The sequence below is a fragment of the Salmo salar genome, chromosome 19, assembly GCF_965601325.2.
Source record: "Salmo salar chromosome 19, fSalSal1, whole genome shotgun sequence".
Taxonomy (NCBI): Eukaryota; Metazoa; Chordata; class Actinopteri; order Salmoniformes; family Salmonidae; genus Salmo; species Salmo salar.
Genome location: NC_138309.1, coordinates 47,476,472 through 47,503,932, shown reverse-complemented (window position 1 = coordinate 47,503,932; position 27,461 = coordinate 47,476,472). Strand labels below are relative to the sequence as shown.

The following is a 27,461-nucleotide window of genomic DNA, read 5'->3' as shown; positions in this document are numbered from 1 at the left end:
CCACCCACTCTTCTCCCACAGTTATTTTCTGGGACACTGCACTATACAACTTTATTTGATGGCAGAACATTCAGAGGCTGTAAGCTTGTAAGTACAGTATACTTACTTAGATCGTTGTGTGCTCGCCTGCCTGCCTGCCTTCCTGCCTGCCCTAAAGACACGCGTGCGTCAGGATTTGTTAGTCACATCACCTTGATGGACATTTCATGATTACTCTCAGGGTCTCAATCTCAGAAGGTTATTTTGTTTTCCTCGTCGCTAATGGCAGTCTGTGTTAGATGGTGAATTCACCTAAACTCTGGGTGTTTCTTTGGTAGGCCTACTATGGCTGTGGAGAGAGGAAAATGCATAAATGTGGAAAAGTTAAGTGTTTGCAGGTTGCATGTAGGGGAGAGGGATTTCGGGGCGGGGGGAGCCCCAGGTTGCAAATCAGAACCTCTCATACCCATTTTACAACACCAAAGTATTTTTTAACTCATTGATTTTCGCAGTTAAGTCTAAAAAGCTCTATTTTGCTCAATGTCTATTTTAAAGCTTAAGTGTGTATACATTACTGTATTTATACTTTGGATATTTCAACAGGAAAATAATTTCAAAAACTGCTTGAGTGGGACTTGAAAACTATTCAGATTCACCGAGAATTTATTCTGACCTGTTCTTAAATATCACTACAAATCCACAGTTGCCACGTCTACAGATCAGGGCTGTGGTTAATTCCAGTCCCTTCAAGACATAGGCCTACTGCTTGAATCATACAGTCTAGGTCCAATCTGATGTAGGTTAATGTAAAAGCTATTCATGTTTTGTGGTATTTGTTCTTTGTGCTTTAGGACACATGGCAAATGGCTTCTGCTGTTTCTGTGTCTCGGTTTGCTCACTTCTAATGTCCAGTCAAGAATACCAGGTAAACTGCACACTTTATACATTATTATGGTTGTTATGAGTGAGAAAGTTATAGGTTCAAAGATCATAGCCCCAAGACATGCTAACCTCCCCTGTTATTGGTATTGGTGAGGGGTTAGCATGTCTTGAGGGTAGGATCTTTGACCCTCTCATCATTATTCACAATTAATTTAGGAGTATTCATCATTGTGGTAGCAAACACATTATTGTAGAAGTGTTTAGAAACATATGCTGTTCTTATTTATAATAAAAGTGACTCCAAAATGGCACAATACATTATTTACCATTCATTTCTATTGAGCAGAAAATAACTGAAACACAACCAAAACTAACTACAAATGCATCCAACAGGTTTGAAGAGTCAAATCGCATGCTAGGAATATGGGACCAAATACTAAACCTTTCAATACTTTATTAATAAGAATCTTCATTGGTGTCAATAATTGTGAACGCTACCATGTTGAGAAAAAAAAAGATATTTGATTAAATGTCATTGTATTGTCATGTTCAGATTGAACACAGACAGTTTTGTAGCTTCATTGATGCTGACAGAGGTGTATAAATTCCAGTGGTGGAAAAAGTACCCAATTGCCATACAAGAAAAGATGCCTTTTAAAAGAAAATGACTGAAGTAAAAGGGAATGTCACTCAGTAAAATACTACTTGATTAAAAAGTATTTGGTTTTAAATATACTTCAGTATCAAAAGTAAAAGTTTAAATCATTTCACGTTCCTTATTTAAGCAAACCAGACAACAAGATTTTCTATTATATTTTTTTTTACTGCAAGCCAGGGTCACACTCCAACACTCAGCATATGCATTGGGTAGAATTCCCCTCTTATATTTTTGTGCATTAAACAAGGGTGGGGGGGGGGGGGTTCTACTTAGCTACAGTGCAGTCGGAAAGTATTCAGACCCCTTCCCCTTTTCCACATTTTGTTACGTTACAACCTTATTCTAAAATGACTTAAATAAATAAAAAATAATAATCAATCTATACACAATACCCCATAATGACAAAGCAAAAACAGTTTTTTTGTACATTTTTGCAAATGTATTAAAAATAATATCAGAAATACCTTATTTACATAAGTACTCAGACCCTTTGCTATGAGACTTGAAATTAAGCTCAGGTGCATCCTGTTTCCATTGATCGTCCTTGAGATGTTTCTACAACTTGATTGGAGTGCACCTGGGGTAAACTCAATTGTTGGACATGATTTGGAAAGGCACACACCTGTCTATGTAAGGTCCTACTGAAGACAGCGCATGTTAGAGCAAAAATCAAGCCATGGGGTCGAAGCAATTGTCCGTAGAGCTCCGAGACAGGAGTGTGTCGAGGCACAGATCTGGGGAAGGGTACCAAAAAATTCTGCAGCATTAAAGGTCGTCAAGAACACAGTGGACTCCATCATTCTTAAATGGAAGAACTTTGGTACCACCAGACTTTTCCTAGAGCTGGCCACCCAGCCAAGCTGAGAAATCTGGGGAGAAGAGCCTTAGTCAGGGAGGTGACCAAGAACTGGATGGTCACTCTGACAGAGCTCTGGAGTTCCTCTGTAGAGAACCTCTGGTTCTCTGGTCTGATGAAACCGAGATTGAACTCTTTGGCCTGATTGCCAAGCGTCATGTCTGGAGGAAACCTGGCACCATCCCTACGGTGAAGCATGATGGTGGCAGCATCATGCTGTGGGGATGTTTTTCAGAGGCAGGGACTGGGAGATTAGTCAGGATCGAGGGAAAGATCAATGGAGCAAAGTACAGAGAGGTCCTTGATGAAAACCTGCTCCAGAGCGCTCAGGACCACAGACTGGGGTGAAGGTTACCCTTCCAGCAGGACAATGACCCTAATCACACAACCAAGACAACACAGGAGTGGCTTCAGGACAAGTCTCTGAATGTCCTTGAGCGGCCCAGCCAGAGCCCGGACTTGAAACCGATCGAACATCTCTGGAGAAACCTGAAAATAGCTGTGCAGCGACGCTACCCATCCAACCTGACAGAGCTTGAGAGGATCTGCAGAGAAAAATGGGAGAAACTCCCCAAATACAGGTGTGCGAAGCTTGTAGCGTCATACCCAAGAAGACATGAGGCTGTAATTGCTGCCAATGGTGCTTCAACAAAGTACTGAGTAAGGGGTCTGAAAACTTATTTAAATGTGATATTGTTGTGTCATTATGGGTTATTGTGTGTAGATTGATGAGCGGAAAAAAACAATTTAATCAATTTTAGAATAAGGCTGTAACGTAACAAAATTAGGAAAAAGTAAAGGGGTTTGAATACATTCCGAATGCACTGTATATAACATCTAGTGAGTGTCTGTAAGGTCAGTGCAGATTGGGTACTATTAATTGACTATTTAGCTGTCTGGTTATTTTGCAGTCATATGTCTTGGTTGTAAAAGCTGTCTCGGAGCCTGTTGGTCCTTAGAGCCGATGCTCTGGTATCGTTTGCTGGACAGTAGCAGAGTGAACATGAACAGTCTATAGATTGGGTGGCTGGAGTCGTTGGCAATTTTTCGGGTCTTTCTCTGACACCGCCTGATATAGAGGGCCTGGATGGCAGGGAGCTCGGCCCCAGTGATGTACTGGTCTGTCCGCACCACCCTTTGTATCGCTCTGCTGTCAATGGCGGTGCAATTGCCACACCAAGCGGTGATGCAGCCACTCAAGATGCTCTCGATGGTGCAGCTGTAGAACTTTTTGAGGATCCAAATCTTTTCAGCCTCCTGAAGGGGAGGAGGCAGTGCTGTGTCCTCTTCATGACTGTGCGGGTGTGTGTGGACCATGTTAAGTCCTTAGTGATGTGACGCCAAGGAACTTAAAGCTCTCAAGCTGCTCCACAACACCCCTGTCAATGTGGATCAGGGTGTGCTCTCCCCTCTTTCTCCTATAGTCCACAATCAGCTCATTGGTCTTTCTTGACGTTGAGGGAGAGGTTGTTGTCCTGGCACAAGTCTCTGACCTCTTCCCTATAGCCTGACTCATCGTGGTCGGTGATCAGGCCTGCAACTGCAAACTTGATGATGGTGTTGCAGTCTTGCGTGATCAAACAGTCGTGGGTGAACAGGGAGTATAGGAGGGGACTAAGCACACACCCCTGAGGGGCCCCTGTGTTGAGGGCCAGCGTGGCAGAGGTGTTGTTGTCTACCGTCACCACCTGGGGCAGACCAATCAAGAAGTCTAGGATCCAGTTGCAGAGGGAGTTGTTCTGTCCAAGGGTCCCTAGCTTAGTGATGAGCTTGGTGTTAAACGCTGAGCTGTACTCTATGAACAGCATTCTAAGAGTTATTTCTCCTCTTGTCCAGGTGGGAGAGGGATCTGAGTGGATCTGTTGATGCAGTATATTAATTGGAGTACGTCTAGGGTGTCTGGGATTATGGTGTCGAAGTGTTTCATGACCAGCCTTTCAAAGCACTTCATAATTACAGATGTGAGTGGCACAGGGTGGTAATCATTTAGACATGTTACCTTGGATCTCTTGGGGACAATGGTGGTCAGCTTGAAACATGTTGGGAATGGGACAAGAATGGGACAAGGAGAGTTTGAAAATGTTAACCTGTTTAAACATTTTGCTCACATTGGCCACAGTCATCCGGAATGGCAGGGGCTTTCAAGCAGGGCACAGTGTTATATTCCTCGAAGCAATACTAAAAGGCATTTAGCTCATTTGGGAGTTCTGTGTCATAGGGTAGCTCATGGGTAGATTTCTCTTTGCAATCTGTTATTGTCTGCAAGCCCTGCCACATACGACAAGCGGTGTAGCCAGTGTAATAGTATTCTACCTTCCTCCTATATTGTCCTTTTGCATGTTTGATGTCTCATTGGAGATTATAGCTGGATTTCTTGTATGTGTCTATCTCTGTGTCCTGTTCATTGTAAGCGGTAGCTCTAGCCTTTAGCCCAGTGAGGATGTTGCCTGTAATCTGTGTTTTTTGGTTGGGGATAAGTTCTTATAGTCGCACTGGGGATGACATTGTCTGTGCACTTATTGACGAAGCCCGTGACTGTTGTGGTAAACTCCTCAATGTTATTGGATGAATTCCGGAACATATCGCAGTCTGTACTAGCAAAACAATCTTGTAGCCTCTTGTCTGTGTCGTCCGACCACTTCCATATTGAGCACATCACTGGTACTTCCTGTTTGAGCTTTTGTTTTTAAACAGGAAGCAGGAGAATGGAGACATGGTCAGATTTGCAGAAGGGACGATGAGGGAGGGCCTTGTGTCCGTTTCTGTGGGTAGAATAAAAGTGGTCTCAAGTTTTAGCGCCCCTAGTGGCTAAGGAAATGTGTTGGTAAAAGTGAGGTGGGACTGTTTTCAATCTCCCCGTGTTAAAACCTCTATGGGCAAGGCGTGCCGCTAGCGACCCACCCCGACAACATCCCGTGAAATTGCAGAGAGCCAAATTCAAATTACATAAATAGTAATAATAAACATTCATGAAAATACAAGTGTTATACATCAGTTAAAAGATTAACGTCTTGTTAACCTCTCTAGGGTATGTGGGACGAAATGGTCCCACCTAGTCAACAGCCAGTGGAATCGAGTGGCGCGATATTCAAATACCTTAGAAATGCTATTACTTCAATTTCTCAAACATATTACTATTTTACACCATTTTAAAGACAAGACTCTCGTTAATCTAACCACATTGTCCGATTTCAAAAAGGCTTTACAGCGAAAGCAAAACATTAGATTATGTCAGGAGAGTACCCTGCCAAAAATAATCACACAGCCATTTTCAAAGCAATCATATATGTCACAAAAACCAAAACCACAGCTAAATGCAGCACTAACCTTTGATGATCTTCATCCTAGGACATTATGTTATACAATACATGCATGTTTTGTTCAATCAAGTTCATATTTATATCAAAAACCAGCTTTTTACATTAGCATGTGACGTTCAGAACTAGCAAACATACCGAAAACTTCCGGTGAATTTACTAAATTACTCACGATAAACGTTCACAAAAAACATAACAATTATTTTAAGAATTATAGATACAGAACTCCTTTATGCAACCGCGGTGTCAGATTTTAAAATAGCTTTTCGGCAAAAGCACATTTTGCAATATTCTGAGTAGATAGCTCGCCATCACGGGCTAGCTAATTTGACACCCACCAAGTTTGGCGTTCACTAAACTCAGAATTACTATAAGAAAAATTGGATTACCTTTGCTGTTCTTCGTCAGAATGCACTCCCAGGACTTCTACTTCATCCACAAACGTTGTTTTGGTTCAAAATAATCCATAGTTATGTTCAAATATCCTGTTTTGTTCTTGCGTTCAAGACACTATCCGAACGGTGATGCGCAGACGCGTATCGTGACAAAAAAATGCAAAATATTCCATTACCGTACTTCGAAGCATGTCAAACGCTGTTTAAAATCAATTTTTATGCGATTTTTCTCGTAAAATAGCGATAATATTCCGACCGGGAGACGTCTTTTTCGTTCAAAGACTGAAAATGTAAAATGGACTCTTCACGCGCACGCCGTCTCATTGTTCTCAGATCGACCACTATCCAAATGCGCTACTGTTTTTCAGCCAGGGGCTGCAAAGTCATCATTCAACGTCCTGGCGCCTTCTGAGAGCCTATGGGAGCCTTAGAAAGTGTCACATTACAGCAGAGATCCTCTGTTTTCAATAAAGAGGGTGTAGAAGGTCAAGAAATGGTCAGAGAGGGCACTTCCTGTACAGAATCTTCTCAGGTTTTGGCCTGCCATATGAGTTTTGTTATACTCACAGACACGATTCAAACGGTTTTAGAAACTTTAGGGTGTTTTCTATCCAAATCAAACAATTATATGCATATTCTAGTTTCTGGGCAGTAGTAATAACCAGATTAAATCGGGTACGTTTTTTATCCGGCCGTGCAAATACTGCCCCCTACCCTAGAGAGGTTAATCCAGCCGTTTTGTCAGATTTCAAAAAGGCTTTACGGCGTAAGCATAACATGTGATTATCTGAGGACAGCGTCCTGCACACAAAAGCATACAAACATTTTCCAAACAATCAGAGTAGTCACGAAAGTCAGAAATAGCGATAAAATAAATCGCTTACCTTTGAAGAACTTCCTCTGTTGGCAATCCAAAGGGTCGCAGCTACACAATAAATGGTCCTTTTGTTGGATAAAGTCCCTCTTTATATCCCAAAAACTCAGTTTTGTTCAGTAGTCCACTGGCTCAAAGGCGGTCAAAACATGCAGACGAATATATCCTAATAGTACCGGTAAAGTTCGTTGAAACATGTCAAACGATGTTTATAATAAATCCTCAGTTTGTCAATTATCTAAAGAATCGATAATATTTAAACCGGACAATAGCGTATTCAATAAAAAGAAAAAAGAACAAAGGGCTTGCACACAAATCACACGCGCAAACCAGTACTACATGTTTCCATAGACCACTTACCAAAAGGTCTTATTCTTTGTCGTTTTTCAGAAAACAAGCCTGAAACCATGTCTAAAGACTGTTGACATCTAGTGGAAGCCATAGGAACTGCAATCTGGGCCCTAAACCCTTACATCGTCAATAGGCTTTCAATGGAAAACCAATCCCATTTCCTGGATGGATTTTCCTGGGGTTTTTGCCGGCCATATCAGTTCTGTTATACTCACAGACATTATTTTAACAGTTTTAGAAACTGGGACTTTTTTTTACCTCTCAAGCCCCCTCCTAGTCCCTTCACCTCCCTCCCTCTCTCCCCTCACAGGTTAATTGCATGTTGGTGTCTCAGCAGATGTTTTCTTAGACGTGACTCATTATTCTGTTACTCGCTGTGCCGATGAAGTCACACACACGCCAAGGACAAATAGCCTTAAATCTACAGTTTTATATAGAGCCATAGCTGAATGAACCTTTTTACCAATCCATATTTCTCAACTAAAAAGTAAATCCACCTTCAAGAAAAAAAATGTAAGAACAATTTAATGCGACAGACTTTATGACTACACAGGAAATAGAAAGCATCAACTGAATATTAAATGTGTTTCCTGTCAAGTATTTTAATTGTCTGTATTGTCTACTTGTTGAATGTTTGTGAAGTCTTGATTTGTAATTGTTTGTAATGTGTTATTAATTGGTGTTGGACCCCAGGAAGATTAGCTAGCGTTACAGAGTTAGCTAATGGGGATCCTAATAAAAAATACTAATTAAATTACACACACACACACACACACACACACACACATACACACACACACACACACACACACACACACACACACACACACACACACACACACACACACACACACACACACACACACACACACACAGTTCTGCAGTTTGGTCCCAAGGATTCTGGTACCTATGCTATCATCAGAAGGTTTCCAGGTTTCTTTTATTTAGGAAAATCCTCTTTACTACTTCTGGATTCTGGTTTTAATATAACAGCTACTAACCCAGACAGACCCAGACGTATCCAAGGTCTCAGGTGACAGCCTGTGTGACAAGTTGTGGTGACTGATCTAACGTAGGCCAATTGGGGTGGCCAACTCTGGATGGCCAACTTCAAGAGCCCAACACTAACACATCTGTTTCAAATAATTGTGATCCAACTTTAAGACCTTGATCAGTAGAATATTAGAATCAGATGTGTTACTGTTAAAACGTCTGCACACACACCATCTGTGTTATAACAAGTCACAACTGAAAAAATCAGTACTCTTGATAATCAATTATATTGTTATTCCAGCCCAACCTAGTTTAGTTTTCCCATCAATGTGACACCATGCAAATCTCAGATGACACTGTTTAACCCACATAATACTTTACTTTTGGCTAAAGCTCTGTGAAACCCACACTTATTTGATAGCACGGACGAGAAATTCCCTATGCAAAGCATACTTGGAACTGAACTGAACAATTCCATACAGTATAATGGTTTGACAGTGGCTATGACAATGGAAGACAATTGACTCTTCGCTAAGCCACGCCCCAGAATTGTGGGCAACCAATCGCAGTGCTCCGATGGATAGCAACTGTCGCTAACCAAGCCCCTGTTCGACCAGCCTTCAGACAAGCTCTTGATTTAAAAAAATCTTTATATGGCTACATAATTTAACAATGTACCAGGGGTACCTGCAACTGTGATTCTTAAAATGCAGAGCCTGTTGGAGTATTTTTCAAATCTGAAATGATACTTTTGTTATGTTGTTTGCTAGCTGGTTAGCCATCTCCACTGGCCACCATTGAAAATTCTACTAATACTAGCTATCTAGCCAGTTACAATTTTTCCCAATAGGCTTTATGCATTATACCTCCTCCAACGTTCTAATTTACTTCCGATCGGGTTGATGACTTCCGGAGTGAGTTCTGCTATTGTTTGTTTCATTAGCTTACTAGCTATCGTCAATGCATTTCTGACTGAAATAGTTTGCAAATGAGTACGTTTAAAATACAGCCCCGCGAAGGAGGTGCTAATGAACATTGTTCAGTGCCTCTGTGTTCAGTTTCAAATTTAATGGTATTGTGAGCTTCCATCGTTTCCTGGTCGATGTAGAAAAAGGTGGTTGGTGGCAGTACGTCGAGACAACTTTGCTGTCACCAAACACACAAAGGTGTGTAGTATACATTTCGTCGAAAGTGACTTTGTTGAGGGAAAAATTGGGGGGCGACAATACCTAAAAATAGGTGTTGTTCCTACTGTCTTCGCGTGGAACTGGCCCATTCAAAAGAGACCTGGTGTTTGGGGAAGATGACTGAAACCTCCTGCTCCGACTGAGGGGGATGAAGAACAAGGTGCGCTGCCTGTGGACTCTGCCGTCTCTGATCCGGTCCAGAGCATGGGCCAAGCCAGTGTAAATGTGTTTATTTGCTAGTAGCAAAATAATAATTTGTTTATCTACGACATGTATCAATCATTTGTGTTGTAGTGAATATCAATTTGTGTGGAGCTTGTATTGGCTTTAATTAGGCAATGAGTAACAGAGATGGGGGAAAGAAATCAAGTAAACACAGAATAGCCAGAATGCAAGATTGAATACAATTTTAGAAATGTGTAATTGATTAACTGAACTGTTTAACATTTGCTGAAATATATTTTTTTTAACAAACCTATTCTACTGTAGATTTCTTCACAATAACATCAATACTTATTTTTCATAAAACCACTAAACTTGCACCCATGCAGGGCATCCATTCAGGTGCGAGAGACACTTCTGCAAGTAGTGGTAAAAATTAAAAAAAGTGGTCAACCTTCTCTCTTATAGTTTTTCAAACCTGTAGATCTGTATATATCCTTTCAACTAGGATGTCCTCCTGTGCACAGATGACAAAGTCACACCAGCTACAACCTGTGAGAAGGATTTGACCTTGCACCTGCCAGTAGTAAGCATGAGATCAGTTCAACTTCAGCTCTCCATTCTGTATCTTCAGGTAAGGGCAGTCAACATAACTTGGTACATTTGGGCACTTGACCTCTAAGAGTCCAAAGTGTGGTCTCACACTGGGATCAAATATGATTCCATCTGGAGAGGATCCTAACCATGGAGCATCTGGGTGCACTACGAAGCCACACGGAAAGAAGTTAACATTCTTCAGTGTGCAGAACTCCTGTACAGCCACTGGCTCCATGGCTAGCCCCCTCTTCATCTCCATGGTCTGCATACCAGATCCCTTGAACATCCGCTCAGCTAGGTGGTCAACTGAGGTCTCACCCCGGACATGGCAAACCTCTCGGAAACGCGAGGATGTTATCCTCATTTTCCTGAGCTGATGCCATTCCGGGCTGCTGCTCTGCTCCCTTGTAGCAACCTCGACTTTGTGTGACATCTTGTAGGTTGTCTCTAATGCCTTGAGGTGGAACTGCTCCTGATGGCTAAGGACGTAAACACACTGGGAAGCCTGAAGCCTGTAGCCATCTAATGGAAGTATTGGTGGAGAAGTGGCATCGGCAATCTTCACAATTTCACGGGTCTTTGGCTGTGGAAGCTGATAGGACAGAACACTGCCGGCTTGCACTGGCCCAAAGGCGGACTCAACCAGGGGCACGTCAGCTGACATTTCCATTGTTGTCACAAGAGGGGCAGTAAGTGGAGAAGAGTTGGCATACATTTCTGAGACGCGGAGAAATGTATAAAGCGCTTCTTTTAAAACTACCTCCATATATATCATCATTAATTTCCACTAGATATACAAATTTTAAAACCAGATCACAGATGTGGATTACATTACAGACTCCTGCGGTCTCCACAGAGTTGGGTAGGACTGCCTTTAGTTCCTTTGCGCCTTATTTATGGAACAAACTGCAGATCCAACTTAAGTTAGACACTCTGGTGTCCCTTGCCCATTTTAAAAATGTTATGGAGGATCAATATGATGTTGTCTGTGATTGTTTCTGTTGAATTGTGTCTTTGTTTTGTATGTTTGAAATGTTCTTGTCTGTATGACTAAAACTGTACATGTCAACATGTTTACACAGGGCACAGCCATAAAAGAGATCCAGGTCTCAGTCTGTTTTCCCTGTTAAAATAAAGATTAAAAAAAATAATTTAAAAATAATTTAAAAAAATGTATCCATTGAGTGCTTTGTAGAGAGAACTTCTGCAAAACATTTTAAAACCTTAATATCAGATTGGAGAGATTACTATGACAAAAACTTTTTCAGAAACAGCACAAGCCAGAAAGTTAAAATAAAATGAATTAAAATATACAGATTTATAGATTATATATTTACCCCCAGGCTTTGTCCCAAACATTTGACATTATCATCTGGATACAATCACAAGAAAATGTTTTCTAAAATGTTTCCATTCTAGGAACCTCCAACTTACCTTATTCCATCAGCACACGAGTTAGTAGGTTTACGGAACTCTATCCCATCAATCGGACCTGGTTTCACACCCTAATTAACAAGGATTTACTGTTACATAGGCTGAATACTTTTCCTTTTTTATGGATATTGATAGACTCACAAGTGTTCTTGGCTTGTGCCAACGCTGTTCTGTGTCTGTGCAGCTGTGAACTGGTGGTGCAGCAGGAATGTTTAGTTGAGAGTAGTGCGCTGTCTGGTAAAGAAGGGCCACCAGATGATTGCACAGAGCACTTCCTGCAACACAGGAGCAGTGGCTTTTTACCACTATCACTGGTTCGGAGTGCTTTAACACCATCTGTGAAGATAAGTGAAGTGACTGAAGTGAGAAACAAGAATGATGCAGCCCATAAATAACAATAAACAGTAGTGTCTAATCTTATTAACTAGGGGCTCATTTAACTATAAAGGAATAGATTGTGTCTCAGTAACACAATTACCAAACACTGCATAAACAGATTTTAACAGGTTATTTGGTAAAGCGGGCAATTTTAAATTGGGATTGGGACCCATCATTAATATCTATCTACGGATAAGATTAAACGGTGACACTGTCTCCAAAACATTTTGACCATAATGACAGTGTCTCACAGGAGATGTTTAACAAGGTCCCTAGTAGCTATCTATAACCTTTCCCTACTCTCATGCTGTGCAGCTTTTCACTCTCACGGTGATCTGCCCTGTCAATGTATCTTTGTTAGATACTGTGTAGAAGACATGAATAACAATTATTTTTAGCTAGCAAATATAGCTAGCAAGCATAACTTAACCAAGCTAACGAAAATACACACATTCTCAGGTAGATTCTGTCAACGTTACATCATTTTACAAAGTTACTAGCTAGCTACAGATAATAGTTAAATTAGCTAGCTAATGATTGTAGCTAGTTAATGTTACATCTGTCACTGACTTGGTACTCACCTTCATAGTTGTCTATGTAGCTTCCAATATACATCTTGAACCCCTTTTCATTCTTGATAGCTGGAGTCTCTGAGGCTGATTTAACAATTCGATGTACATCATTAATATTAATTTGAGGCAAGTCCTGAAGACACCTAGTAATAAACTGCGACATAGTGGTAGTAACGTTATATCGTCGATAACAACTAGACTGACCGGAAATTGCCACCCCGATAGGAAGTGTGTTTAGAACGTTCGATCATGGAATGTGCATAAGGGCTATTGTTAACACACATTTGCTGAAATTACATCTCAGGTACTTAAAACTCTAAACACAAAACAGTTAGCCAATTTCCCCAAACCCCACAGACATCTTGCAAAATTAAACACAGCAATCAAAATCATGTACTCCGTGCTCAAAATTAAACTCTGCATGCAAATGAGACACACACACACACATCAAATGAATCTAACTTAGTGACAACCGAGATCACACTAATGTAACATATTCAAAACACTACTATCATAACCTATTTCAGTGTAAAGACTAATATTTTGTTGTTAAACTTGAGTCCACCTGTGGTAAATTCATTTGATTGGACATGATTTGTAAAGGCAAACTTTTTAAAATTAAAATAATATGTATATTTCACCTTTATTTAACCAGGTAGGCCAGTTGAGAACAAGTTCTCATTTACAACTGTGACCTGGCCAAGATAAAGCAAAGCAGTGCGACAGAAACAACAACACAGAGTTACACAAACGTACAGTCAATAACACAGTAGAATAATCTGTTTCCAGTGTGTGCAAATGAAGTAAGGAGGTAAGGCAATAAATAGGCCATAGTGGCAAAGTAATTACAATTTAGCAATTAACATTGGAGTGATAGATGTGCAGATGAGGATGTGCAAGTAGAAAATACTGGTGTGCAAAAGAGCAGAAAAAAACAAAAACAAATATGGAATGAGGTAGGTAATTAGTTGGATGGGCTATTTACAGATGGGCTGTGTACAGCTGCAGCGATCGGTAAGCTGCTCTGACAGCTGATGCTTAAAGTTAGTGAGGGAGAATGTCATGGGAATTATTTATCCTAATGATAATAATTAACAATCAATAAGCTTTGACTAATCCCCAAGGTTTGTAAGACAATGGGTTAATAATAATTAGGCAAAGACTCAGCATCTGCAAAAGGTCCGTACGGTTTATTCAGAGAACGTTCTGAAGTACAATTACACAAAGAAGTTCATTTTATGCTCACTCCCCGCTTACGCACATACCTTCACACAAACAGTAGATATCCTACGCACATCCATACACACGAACAGTAGGTGAATAGTATCCCTCCCCGGACTTCTCACCACTGTTAATCACTATCCAGCGCTGCCTGTTCCTTTCCCCCAAGATTAGGGGGACTTTGAAGGTTACTCCCTGTTTCTTCCAAGCCTCTTCAGGTCGGGTCACAAACACATGTCTACAGTTCCCTTAGGCCCACTAACACACACACATTTCTCTTCCTCCCGGGCCTCTACTAGACCTTATGGGACTTATGTTAAGTACTTTAATTATTCATCACACATGCTACATATCTACTAATTACTAATCAGTTATGTTTCAGGAAGGGATTCTTTATTCATTTACCTTTATTATATAATTTCCTTATCAGAGAAATAAGTCTCCAACTTGAGTGATTTTTGCAATACGTTCCAGTCATTGGCAGCAGAGAACTAGAAGGAAAGGCGGCCAAAGGAGGTGTTGGCTTTGGGGATGACCAGTGAAATATACCTGCTGGAGCGTGTGTATTGGTGGGTGTAGCTATGGTGACCAGTGAGCTGAGATAAGGCGGAACTTTGCCTAGCAAAGACTTGTAGATGACCTGGAGCCAGTGGGTTTGGCGACGATATGTAGCGAGGACCAGCCAACGAAAGCATACAGGTTGCAGTTGTAGGTAGTATATGGGGCTTTGGTGACAAAACGGATGGCACTGTGATAGACTGCATCCAATTTGCTGAGTAGAGTATTGGAGGCTATTTTGTAAATGACATCGTCAAAGTCAAGGATCGGTAGGATAGTCAGTTTTATGAGGGTACGTTTGGCAGCAAGAGTGAAGGAAGCTTTGTTGCGAAATAGGAAGCCGATTCTAGATTTCATTTTGGATTGGAGATGTTTAATATGAGTCTGGAAGGAGAGTTTACAGTCTAGCCAGACACCTAGGTATTTATAGTTGTCCACATATTCCAAGTCAGAACCATCCAGAGTAGTGATGCTAGTCGGGCGGCGGGTGCGGGCAGCGATTGGTTGAAGAGTATGCATTTCATTTTACTAGCATTTAAGAGCAGTTGGAGGCCACGGAAGAAGGGTTGTATGGCATTGAAGCTTGTTTGGAGGTTTGTTAACAGTGTCCAAAGAAGGGCCAGAAGTATACAGAATGGTGTCGTCTGCGTAGAGGAGTCTCTTAGAATCACCCGCAGCAAGAGCGACATCATTGATATATACAGAGAAAAGAGTCGGCCCTAGAATTGAACCCGGTGACACCCCCATAGAGACTGCCAGAGGTCCGGACAACATGCCCTCCGATTTGACACACTGAACTCTATCTGAGAAGTAGTTAGTGAACCAGGCGAGGCAGTCATTAGAGAAACCAAGGCTGTTGAGTCTGCCGATAAGAATAAGGTGATTGACAGAGAAGAAAGTCTTAGCCAGGTTGATGAAGATGGCTGCGCAGTACTGTCTTTTATCGATGGTGGTTATGATATCATTTAGGACCTTGAGCGTGGCTGAGGTGCACCCATGACCAGCTCGGAAACCGGATTGCATAGCGGAGAAGGTACGGCGGGATTCGAAATGGTCAGTGATCTGTTTATTCACTTGGCTTTTGAAGACTTTAAAGGCAGGGTAGGATGGATATAGGTCTGTAACAGTTTGGGTCTAGAGTGTCTCCCCCTTTGAAGAGGGGGATGACCGCGGCCGCTTTCCAATCTATAGGAATCTCAGACGATACGAAAGAGAGGTTAAACAGACTAGTAATAGGGGTTGCAACAACGGCGACAGATAATTTTAGAAAGAGAGGGTCCAGATTGTCTAGCTGAGCTGATTTGTAGGGATCCAGATTTTGCAGCTCTATCAGAACATCAGCTGTCTGGATTTGGGTGAAGGAGAAGTGGTGGGGGCTTGGGCCAGTTGCTGCGGGGGGTGCAGAGCTGTTGGCTGGGGTTGGGGTAGCCAGGTGGAAAGTATGGCCTGCCGTAGAGAAATGCTTATTGAAATTCTTGATTATCATGGATTTATTGGTGGTGACAGTGTTTCCTAGCCTCAGTGCGGTGGGCAGCTGGGAGGAGGTGCTCTTATTCTCCATGGACTTTACAGTGTCCCAAAACATTTTGGAATTAGTGCTGCAGGATCCAAATTTCTGTTTGAAAAAGCTAGCCTTTGCTTTCCTAACTGACTGTGTATATTGGTTCCTGACTTCCCTGAGAAGTTGCATATCGCGGGGACTATTTGACCGCAGACCCATAACGGACACAGGCAATGAGGCAGTGATCGCTGAGATCTTGTTTGAAAACAGCAGAGGTGTATTTAGAGGGCAAGTTGGTCAGGATGATATGTATGAGGGTGCCCATGTTTACGGATTTGGGGTTGTACCTGGTAGGTTCCATGATAATTTGGGTGAAATTGAGGGCATCTAGCTTAGAATGTAGGACGGCCGGGGTGTTAAGCATAGCCCAGTTTTGGTCACCTAACAGTACGAACTCTGACGATAGATGGGGGCAATCAATTCACATATGGTGTCCAGGGCACAGCTGGGAGCTGAGGGGGGTCTATAACAAGCGGCAACAGTGAGGGTCTTATTTCTGGCGAGATGGATTTTTATAAGTAGAAGCTCGAACTGTTTGGGCATAGACCTGGATAGTATGACAGAACTCTGCAGGCTATCTCTATAGTAGATTGCAACTCCGCCCCCTTTAGCAGTTCTGTCTTGACAGAAAATGTTGTAATTGGGAATGGAAATTTCAGAATTTTTGGTGGCCTTCCTAAGCCAGGATTAAGACACGGCTAGGACATCAGGGTTGGCGGAGTGTGCAAAAGCAGTGAATAATGCAAACTTAGGGAGGAGGCTCCTGATGTTAACATGCATGAACCCAAGGCTTTTACGGTTGCAGAAGTCAACAAATGAGAGCACCTGGGGACACACAGTGCCTGGGTTAACCTCTACATCACCAGAGGAACAGAGTAGGATGAGGGTAGGGCTAAAGCCTATTAGAACTTGTCGTCTGGTGCATTGGGAACAGAGAATAAAAGGAGCAGATTTCTGGGCGTGGTAGGATAGATTTAGGGCATAATGTACAGACAATGCTATGGTGCAAGTACAGTGGAGGTAAACCTAGGCATTGAGTGACGATGAGAGAGGTTGCATCTCTGGAGGTGCCAGTTAAGCTAGGTGCGGTCTCCGCATGTGTGGGGGGTGGAACAAAGGAACTATTTGAGGCATGTTGAGCGGGACTAGGGGCTCCGCTGTAAAATAAAACAATGAGAGCTACCCTAAACAACAGTATGCAAGGCATATTGACATTAGAGAGGGGCATAAAGCAATCCCAGGTGTTGATTGGGAGAGCTAAGACAACAATGGGTAAGACAACAACGGGTAAATGGCAATTAATGGGCAGAGAGGGTCAGTTAGCTACACACGGGGCCTGAATTTGAGGCTGGGGCCGACAGATAAACAAAATGAAGTACTGTGTTAATGAACAGTCCAGCAGGCATCAGCTGTGTAGCTGAGTGATCATAGGGGCCAATGAGCAACAATAGATGAAACAGGGAGTCGTTCTATGTAAGGTCCCACAGTTGACAGTGCATGTCAGAGCAAAAACCAAGCCATGAGGTCGAAGGTCCCCAAAAACACAGTGGCCTCCATCATTCTTAAATGAAAGAAGTTTGGAACCACCCTTGACTGTTCCTAGAGCTGGCCGCCTGGCCAAACAATCAGGGGAGAAGGGCCTTGGTCAGGGAGGTGACCAAGAACCCGATGGTCACTCTGACATAGCTCCAGAGTTCCTCTGTGGAGATGGGAGAACCTTCCAGAAGGACAACCATCTCTGCCGCACTCCACCAATCAGGACTTTATGGTAGAGTGGCCAGATGGAAGGCACTCCTCAATAAAACGCACATGACAGCCCGCTTGGAGTTTGCCAAAAGGCACCAGAAGGACTCACAGACCATGAGAAACAAGATTCTCTGGTCTGATGAAACCAAGATTGAACTCTATGGCCTGAATGCCAAGCATCACGTCTGGAGGAAACCTGGCACCAACCCTATGGTGAAGCATGATGGTGGCAGCATCACGCTCTGGGGATGTTTTTCAGCGGCAGGGACTGGGAGACTATGCAGGATTGAAGGAAAGATGAATGGAGCAAAGTACAGAGAGATCCTTGATGAAAACCTGCTCCAGAGCGCTCAGGACATCAGACTGGGGCGAAGGTTTACCTTCCAACAGGACAACGACCCTACGCACACAGCCAAGACAACGCAGATCCGGCTTCGGGTCAAGTCTTTAAATGTGGCCCAGCCAGAGCCCAGACTTGAACCTGATTGAACATCTCTGAAGAGACCTGACAATAGCTGTGGATGCTTCCCATCCAACCTGACAGAGATTGAGGTGACCTGCAGAGAAGAATGGGAGAAACTCTCCAAATACAGGTGTGCCAAGTTTGTAGCATCATACCCAAGAAGACTCATGGCTGTAATTGCTGCCAAAGATGCTTCAAAAAACTACTGAGTAAAGGGTCTGAATACTTATGTAAATGTATCTCAGTTTTTTATGTTTAATACATTTGCAAAAATGTTCCTAAAAAATGTTTTTGCTGTGTCATTATGGGCTATTGTGTGTAGATTGATGAGGGAAAAAACGATTTCATCAATTTTGAAATAAGGCTGTAACATAACAAAATGTGGAAAAAGTCAGGGGGTCTGAATACTTCCTGAATGCACTGTATATAGATTTGTTTTTAACCTCTACTGGATCGGTGTCCCCCCCGCAGTACAGTTGAGCTAACGTGCGCTAATGTGATTAGCATGATGTTGTAAGAAACAAGAACATTTCCCAGGATATAGACATATCTGCTATGGGCAGAAAGCTTAAATTATTGTCCATCTCACTGATACAACATTTTGAACAGTAATGCAATGGTTCATTGGATCAGTCTAAAACTTTGCATGTACACTGCTGTCATGTAGTGGCCAAAATCTAAATTGTGCTTAACTGCAATAATACATTGAGGCCTTTCGCTTGCATTTCAAAGATGTTGGATAAAACAACATAAAAAAGCATGATTTTTTTCTTTGTATTATCTTTTACCAGATCTAATGTGTTATATTCTCCTACATAAATTTCACATCCACAATCTTCAAAGTGTTTCCTTTCAAATGTTATCAAGAATATTTATATCCTTGCTTCAGGTTCTGAGCTACAGGCAGATAGAATTGGGTATGTCATTTTAGGCGAATATTGAAAAAAAGGGTCAAATCCTTAAGATATTTTTAAGAAGGTCATACCAAGGATGATTTTTCTATTTGATTTTGAATTTTAACACCAGTAGAAGTATCGACAAAAAAAATATTTAAAAAAATGTCAAATTCTTTTTGGCCTTAGTGCTATTAGTCCATACAAAAGCATTCACTACATCGAGAACAGATAGTCCCCCAAAATATCAAAAGGAAGTTTGTTCTTAAATGTCTGTCCTATATCTGAGAGACATAAGAAAGAACAGGAAACATTTGTTATTTTTTTAAATATGTATTTAAACCCAAATCATGCGGACTCTACAGATGATTTTGTGAGAAAACTGGTTTTGGGATATCTCATGGTCTTCCAAACACCACTCTAGCTTCAAATCAAATCAAATCAGCTGCTTTGTCACCTTTCACCGCAGATGCTGTAGTGTTACGTAGGCGGATGCAGTGGATTGAGATTAATCCAATGCAAAAAAAAACCTAATATATCTAGCTTAAACTGATAGATTTTTGTGGGGACTCTCACGAAAACTTTGGTGTTCTCCGTTTTGCTCTATGACCCCCACAAGCGTATTGGGACTCGTCTGAAGTCGGTACAGCTAATCTGCCAACCTCTGTCTGTAGCTTCCAAAAAGTTTGGGCTACACTCTAATATGACTCATCTCTGGAAAGGTGAGACTTTTACGAACACGTACATGTTGATCACATACATGCCTCACAAGACTCATCTGAAGGTCCCCCGGTACCAGTTGAAAAAAATGAATGGAAATGAATGGAAAAATAAGGGGTTAAATACATGTTAAAAAAAAGTCTAATGTTTCCTCATCTTTCTTATGTCTCTCAGATATAGGACAGACACTTCAGAACAAACTTCCTTTCAATTTTTTCAGGGGGACTATCTGTTGTTCCATATAGTGAATCTGTTGACTCTCAGAGCAGCCTACACTATTTCATTCCAGTAAGAATGCTGAGCCACTACACGGCAATAGCACAATGCCAAATCTACACTGGACCATGAATGTTCCTGAGTAAATGTTCTTGTTGTGAAATTGTTACATTACTTGTTAGATATTACTGCATGGTCGGAACTAGAAGCACAAGCATTTCGCTACACTCGCATTAACATCTGCTAACCATGTGTATGTGACCAAAAACATTTGATTAAATCTACCTGAACATCTATGGCAAGACCTGAAAATGGTTGTCTAGCAACAACCAACTTGACAGAGCTTGAAGATTTTGAAAAGAATAATGGGCAAATGTTGCACAATCCAGGTGTGGAAAGCTCTTAGAAACTTACCCAGAAAGACACACAGCTGTAATCACTACCAAAGGGGCTTCTATTATTGACTCAGGGGATGCTAATGTAAATTCGATATTTCTGTATAAAATTTACTGAAATGTCTAATAAAATGCATTCACTTTGTCATTATGATCTATTATCTGTAAAAAATATATTTAATACATTTTCCATTCAGACAGTAAAACAACAAAATGTGAAATAAGTCAAGGGGTATTAAACATTTCTGATGTCACGCCCTGACCTGAGAGAGACGGTTTATTTCTCTATTTTGTTAGGTCAGGGTGTGGGGTGGGCATTCTATGTTTTGTATTTCTTTGTTTTGGGCCGAGTATGGTTCCTAATCAGAGGCAGCTGTCTATCGTTGTCTCTGATTAGGAATCATACTTAGGCAGCCTTTTCCCACCGGTGTTTGTGGGTAGTTGTTTTCTGTCTTGTGCTTTTGTACCTGACAGAACTGTGCCCTTTCATTTCCCTTTGTTATTTTTTGTTCGAGTGTTTGTTTGATTTAATAAACAAGTGCCACGCTGCATCTTGGTCCCCTCACTATGACAATCATTACATCTGAAGGCACTGTACATGATAATTGTTTGCTCTTTTATGCCCACAAGCCTTAAAATACTTGTCTGAAGGTAGTCCAATACCACTGCTGTAATATCCATAAACACTCAATATTATTAAAATGATGAACCGAAATTACATTTACGCTAACGGTTGGCCATAAAGAACTAGCTAAAAGCCACGCCTCCAACAATATATTAATAAAAAGGTTCAAACCCCTCCCCAAACCCCTTAACCCCTCACATTACAAAAGTTTCCAGTTTGAACTTTTACACAGAGGTTCTTCTGAGACCCTTTTCAGAGGGGTCACTCAAGGACCTGCAAAGGTTCCGCTGGTGTGGCAAACCAAAAGGTTCTTCCAGGCAGCTTTACTTCTAAGAGTGTACAGTCATTATTGCTCATCTTTATGAAGGGTGTTAATCATTTCAGGACACCACTGAATGATAATGTACCTATGAATGTGAATGTACAGTATATGAACCAGTTTATCAATGTAAAATTGTACTGGAACAATGCTATGATATGTTGCATGTTCGTTCATTGATATAGTTTGATATCCATTTATATCCTTTCATTCGAATTATGTTGCTTGTTCATTCATTCATGTCCTTGTTTGTTTTCCAGGGGTCAACATAACGTGTGAAAATCAATTGGTTAAAGCAGGAAAGAACCATAACCTGACATGTAGAGTGGATTACAGTGCTGAAAATAACAATAACTGTACAACTGAACGGTATTTCTGGAATCATAAATCAAAAACATAAAATGTACAATAGACTGTAACCTGAAGATTACCAAAACCTACTTTTTTGAGATAGAAAATGTTACCAAAGCTGTTGAGGGAAACTACACTTTTTCCATTAACACAAACTGTGGCGCAGGAAATGGCAAATTTTATGTTTCCGTTACTTGTAAGTACAATGCTAAAATACAGTGACCAGTGTGACATATGTTAAATGGGTTCATGTGATATGACCAGGAAAAGGTCCAGTAATTCAAATTAAATGTGATAATACAGTATTCATATACACTGAGTGTACAAAACATTAGGAACACCTGCTCTTTCCATGACAGACTGAACAGGTGAATCCAGGTGAAAGCTATGATTCCTTATTGATGTCACTTGTTAAATCCACTTCAATCAGTGTAGATGAAAGGGAGAAGACAGGTTAAAGAAGGAGTTTTATTTATTTAGCCTTGTGATAAATGAGACATGGCTTGTGTATGTGTACCATTCAGAGGGTGAATGGGCAAGACACAATATTTAAGTGCATTTGAACGAGGTATGGTGGTAGGTGCCAGGTGCACAGGTTTGAGTGTGTCAAGAACTGCAACGCAGCTGGGTCTTTCACGCTCAACAGATTCCTCTGGGTATCAGGAATGGTCCACCACCCAAAGGACATCCAGCCACCTTGACACAACTGTGGAAAGCATTGGAGTCAAGATGGGCCATTATCCCTGTGGAATGCTTTCGACACCTTGTAGGATCCATGCCACGATGAATTAAGGCTGTTCTGAGGGCAAAAGGGGGTGCAACTCAATATTTGGGAGATGTTCCTAATGTGTTGTACACTCAGTGTATAAATTCCATATGGGGCTTGATACTTTAACATTTGTGAGTATTCAGAGTGCTAACCTCTCCTTATTTTCTCAGTGAGAAATGAAAAACAAGAATTTCTGGGATCGTCAGGTCATCTATCGTCATTATCATCACTGTTCTGGGTGTTCTACTGTTTCTCATCTTAAGACTTAATAGTTCCTTCAGAAACAATGACAACACTGACTGTACTCCTGAAGCTACCAGAGAGGCCCTAAACCAGAAGCCTGCATAACTTTCAGTCTGGAGGAGCTGTGTGTGTGTGTGTGGGTGTGGGTGTTGGTGCTACTATCCTTGTGGGGACAGAAATATCTCATTTACATAAGTAGTCAAACTCCTAAGTCAATACTTTGTAGAAGCACCTTTGGCAGTGATTACAGCTGTGACTCTGTCAGGGTAAGTCTCTAAGAGCTTTCCACACCTGGACTGTTCAACATTTGCCCATTATTCTCTTCTAAATTCTTCAAGCTCTGCCAAATTTGCTGTTGATCATTGCTAGAGAACCATTTTCAGGTCTTGCCATAGATTCACTGTCTTCTTGGTAAGCAACTCCAGTGTAGATTTGGCCTTGTGTTATTGTCCAGCTGAAAAGTGAATTCATCTCCCAGTGTCTGGTGTATTGGATTTGCCTAAAAAAATAACACTTTGTATTCAGGACAAAAACTGAATTACTTTGCCATGTTTTTATTCAGTACTACTATAGTGCCTTGTTTCATACATGATGCATGTTTTGGAATATTTGTATTCTGTACAGGCTTCCTTTTCACTCTGTCAATTATTATTATTTATTTACCTTTATATAACTAGGCAGGTCAGTAAAGAACAAATTCTTAGTTACAATGACAGTCTACCGGGGAACAAAGGGTTAACTACCTTGTTCAGCTTGAGGGATTCAATTCAGGAACCTTTTGGTTAATGGCCCAACAATCTAACCACTAGGCTACCTGCCTCCCCATCAAATTAGTCAATTAGGTTAGTTTTGTGGAGTAACTACAATGTGTTTTATCCATCCTCAGTGTTCTCCTATCACAGCCATTAAACTCTGTAACTGTTTTAAAGTCACCATTAGCTTCATTGTGAAATCCATGAGCGGTTTCCTTCCTGTCTGACAACTGAGTTAGGAAGGACGCCTGTATCTTTGTAGTGACTGGATGTATTGATACACCACTCAAAGTGAAATTAGTAACACCACCATGCTCAAAGGGATATTCAATGTCTGCTTTTTGTTTGACCTAACTACCAATAGGTGCCCTTTGCAAGGCATTTGGAAAACCTCCCTGGTCTTTGTGCTTGAATCTGTGTTTGAAATTCCCTGCTCGTCCGAGGGACCTTACCAATAATTCTATGTGTGGGGTACAGAGATAAAGTAGTCATTTATAAAATCATGTTAAAACACTATTATTGCACACAGAGTGAGTCCATGCAATTTATTATGTGACTTGTTAAGCAAACGTTTACTCATTAACTTTTTTAGACTTGCCGTAACAAAGGGGTTGAATACTTTTTGACACAAGACATTTCAGATTTCATTGTTAATTCATTTGTAAAACTTTTGAAAAACTGTAACGGCCGTCGTTGCAATGAGACCAAGGTGCAGCGGAGGATGTGTTCATCATTAGGATTTAACCTGTTGGGGGTAGGGGGCAGTATTGACACGGCCGGATAAAAAACGTACCCGATTTAATCTGGTTACTACTCCTGCCCAGTAACTAGAATATGCATATAATTATTGGCTTTGGATAGAAAATACCCTAAAGTTTCTAAAACTGTTTGAATGGTGTCTGTGAGTATAACAGAACTCATATGGCAGGCAAAAACCTGAGAAGATTCCATACAGGAAGTGGCCTGTCTGACAAGTTGTTGTTCATCTTGGCTCTTTGTATTGAAGACTGAGGATCTTTGCTGTAACGTGACACTTCCTACGGTTCCCATAGGCTCTCAGAGCCCGGGAAAAAGCTGAATGATATCGAGGCAGCCCCAGGCTGAAACACATTTACGCTTTTGGCAAGTGGCCGATCAGAGGACAATGGGCTTAGGCGCGTGCCCGAGTCGACCCCATGCTTTATTTTCTTTCGTCTGTTTACCTAAATGCAGATTCCCGGTCGGAATATTATCGCTTTTTTACGAGAAAAATGGCATAAAAATGGATTTTAAACAGCGGTTGACATGCTTCGAAGTATGGTAATGGTATATTTAGAATTTTTTGGTCAGGAAATGCGCCATGCTCGTCACCCTTCTTTACCCTTTCGGATAGTGTCTTGAACGCACGAACAAAACGCCGCTATTTGGATATAACAATGGATTATTTGGGACCAAACCAACATTTGTTATTGAAAACAATTCACAAAAATTTTGCGGCCGGAGTCCGCATCTTTGGGGGGGGGGGGGGGGGGGGGGGGGGTTTGTTCTCTATTTTGGTTCGGCCAGGGTGTTACATGGGTGGGCGTTTTATGTTGATTTTTCTATGTTGGTTTGTTTCTTTGGTTTGGCCGTCTGTGGCTCTCAATCAGGAACAGCTTTAGATCGTTGTTGCTGATTGAGAGTCATACATAGGCAGCCTGTTTTTCCTTTTGGGTTTGTGGGTGATTGTTTTCTGTTTAGTGTGTATTCCTGACAGAACTGTTTCTGGTCGTTTTTGGTTTACATTTACATTTGAGTCATTTAGCAGACGCTCTTATCCAGAGCGACTTACAGTAGTGAATGCATACATTTCATACATGTTTTTTTATTTAAAAAAAAAAAAAATTCTGTGCTGGCCCCCCGTGGGAATCGAACCCACAACCCTGGTGTTGCAAACACCATGCTCTACCAACTGAGCTACAGTTCATTGTGTTCATTCACTCCATTAACTTCTCTAGGGCCGGCGGGACGAAATCGTCCCACCTACGTAACAGCCAGTGGAATCCTGTGGCGCATTATTCAAATACCTTAGAAATGCTATTACTTCAATTTCTCTTCAAAAAGGCTTTACAAAAAGGCTCTTCAAAAAGGCTTTACAACGAAAGCAAAACATTAGATTATGTCAGCAGAGTACCCAGCCAGAAATAATCAGACACCCATTTTTCAAGCTAGCATATAATGTCACAAAAACCCAGAAGACAGCTAAATGCAGCACTAACCTTTGATGATCTTCATCAGATGACACACCTAGGACATTATGTTATACAATACATGCATGTTTTGTTCAATCAAGTTCATATTTATATCAAAAACCAGCCTTTTACATTAGCATGTGACGTTCAGAACTAGCATTCCCACCGAACACTTCCGGTGAATTTACTAAATTACAGAACTCCTTTATGCAATCGCGGTGTCCGATCTTTACATACACAAGCTCACAGGTTGTGTGGGAGTTAATGTAATGTAACTAGGTGTCACGTCCTGACCATAGTAAGTTGTTATTTTCTATGGTAGAGTAGGTCAGGGTGTGACAGGGGGTGTTTGTCTATGTTTTGTATTTCTATGTTCAGGTTCTAGTTTTGTATTTCTATGTTGGTTTTGTTTGGTATGATCTCCAATTAGAGGCAGCTGGTCATCGTTGTCTCTAATTGGAGGTCATATTTAAGCTGATGTTTGTACCACCTGTTTTTGTGGGTGATTATTTGTGAGTAGTGTTTGTTTCTCCTCTGCGTCACGGTTTGTTGTTTTGTCCTTCAGTTTATTTTATATTGCGTTAAGTTTCACAGTCTAAATAAATATGTGGAACTACACACACGCTGCATTTTGGTCCGCTCCTTCCGACAGCCGTCACACTAGGTGCAGCTACATGTAACAGCTGCTATGCTGAAGAAACATAATTGAATTAGCAGGAAGATTAAGGACAATAATTACATTGGCCGGATGGAGAAATGGTGACACCCAGTGCATTTTCCATCGCTGAGTAGGATAACATGCCAAAGATTACATTAAGATAATGTACATCAGTACATTGGCTAAGACCATAATTACATTTATGCCATCTGGACATACTAATGTCAGGAGGACACAGGAAGGAGGATGGTAGCGAAATGACCAACATGTGAAACATAATTATGCAATAAATGTATTCTTTTTCGGATGAAATAAGGGGTCCCGCCACCATTATAATCTAACCCGGAGCAGATGTGGGCGTTATTTGGTGTGAACAAGCATAGAACTCAGACTGAAAGATAATGGTGGCGAAAGGACTAAAGGGAATTTTTTTATTTACATATGGGATGTACCCATACGTTGTATGTGTATAAAAGCAGGGCCAGTGCTCTGAGAAGTTGGTTGTTCCACGGACCAGCACGGCATTTGCTACTTTGTATTAAAGCCTATATTGAATTCACAAGTTCTTGTAAGAGTGTTATATTTTCAAGACAATTTTCCACGACAGTTGACATTTATTTGGATGACTCATGCACTGGAGGCAGCTCTGCAGAGTGGTCACTAGCTGGCACAACAACAAAGTCATAAAACCTAACCCTAACTTTAACCCTAAATAGCAAATTTGAGATCAACATTTAAATGTAACACTTAATGTGTATATGTGACCCATCAAAATAGTGTTAAACAAACACTGTTCAAAGTATTGACAAACTAACACCCCTAGAGCATTGGTCCCTTAACACCATGGGTGTTGCAAATTCAGACTTTAATTAGCACTCTATTAGAGATGATGCTGCTACACTTTTTTAGTGTTAGGGAATAACACAGTATTTGGGGGGGGGGGGTCGCATTTTAACACAATAAGCCCATAGGCATTTCAAACTCAAATACTTCTAGTAAGTTCAATGAAAAGTAATTTAAAATGACTCCAAACTAAATGAGAATTTAAAAAAAATTAAGTTATGCATGCTCTACTGCAGGTTGATTTTAGTGAATTGTTTTTAATATATGTGTTTTTGCAAGTAGA

General features: G+C 41.1%; 1 long non-coding RNA gene across 1 annotated transcript; it reads left to right on the top strand.

Annotated features, from left to right (window-relative positions):
* LOC123729003 (uncharacterized) lies at nt 1-24,957 on the top strand. Its single transcript, XR_014381623.1, has 3 exons — nt 1-87; nt 831-904; nt 21,613-24,957. It is a non-coding gene; the product is annotated as an uncharacterized LOC123729003 (long non-coding RNA).
* Nucleotides 24,958-27,461: the final 2,504 nt, after the last annotated feature.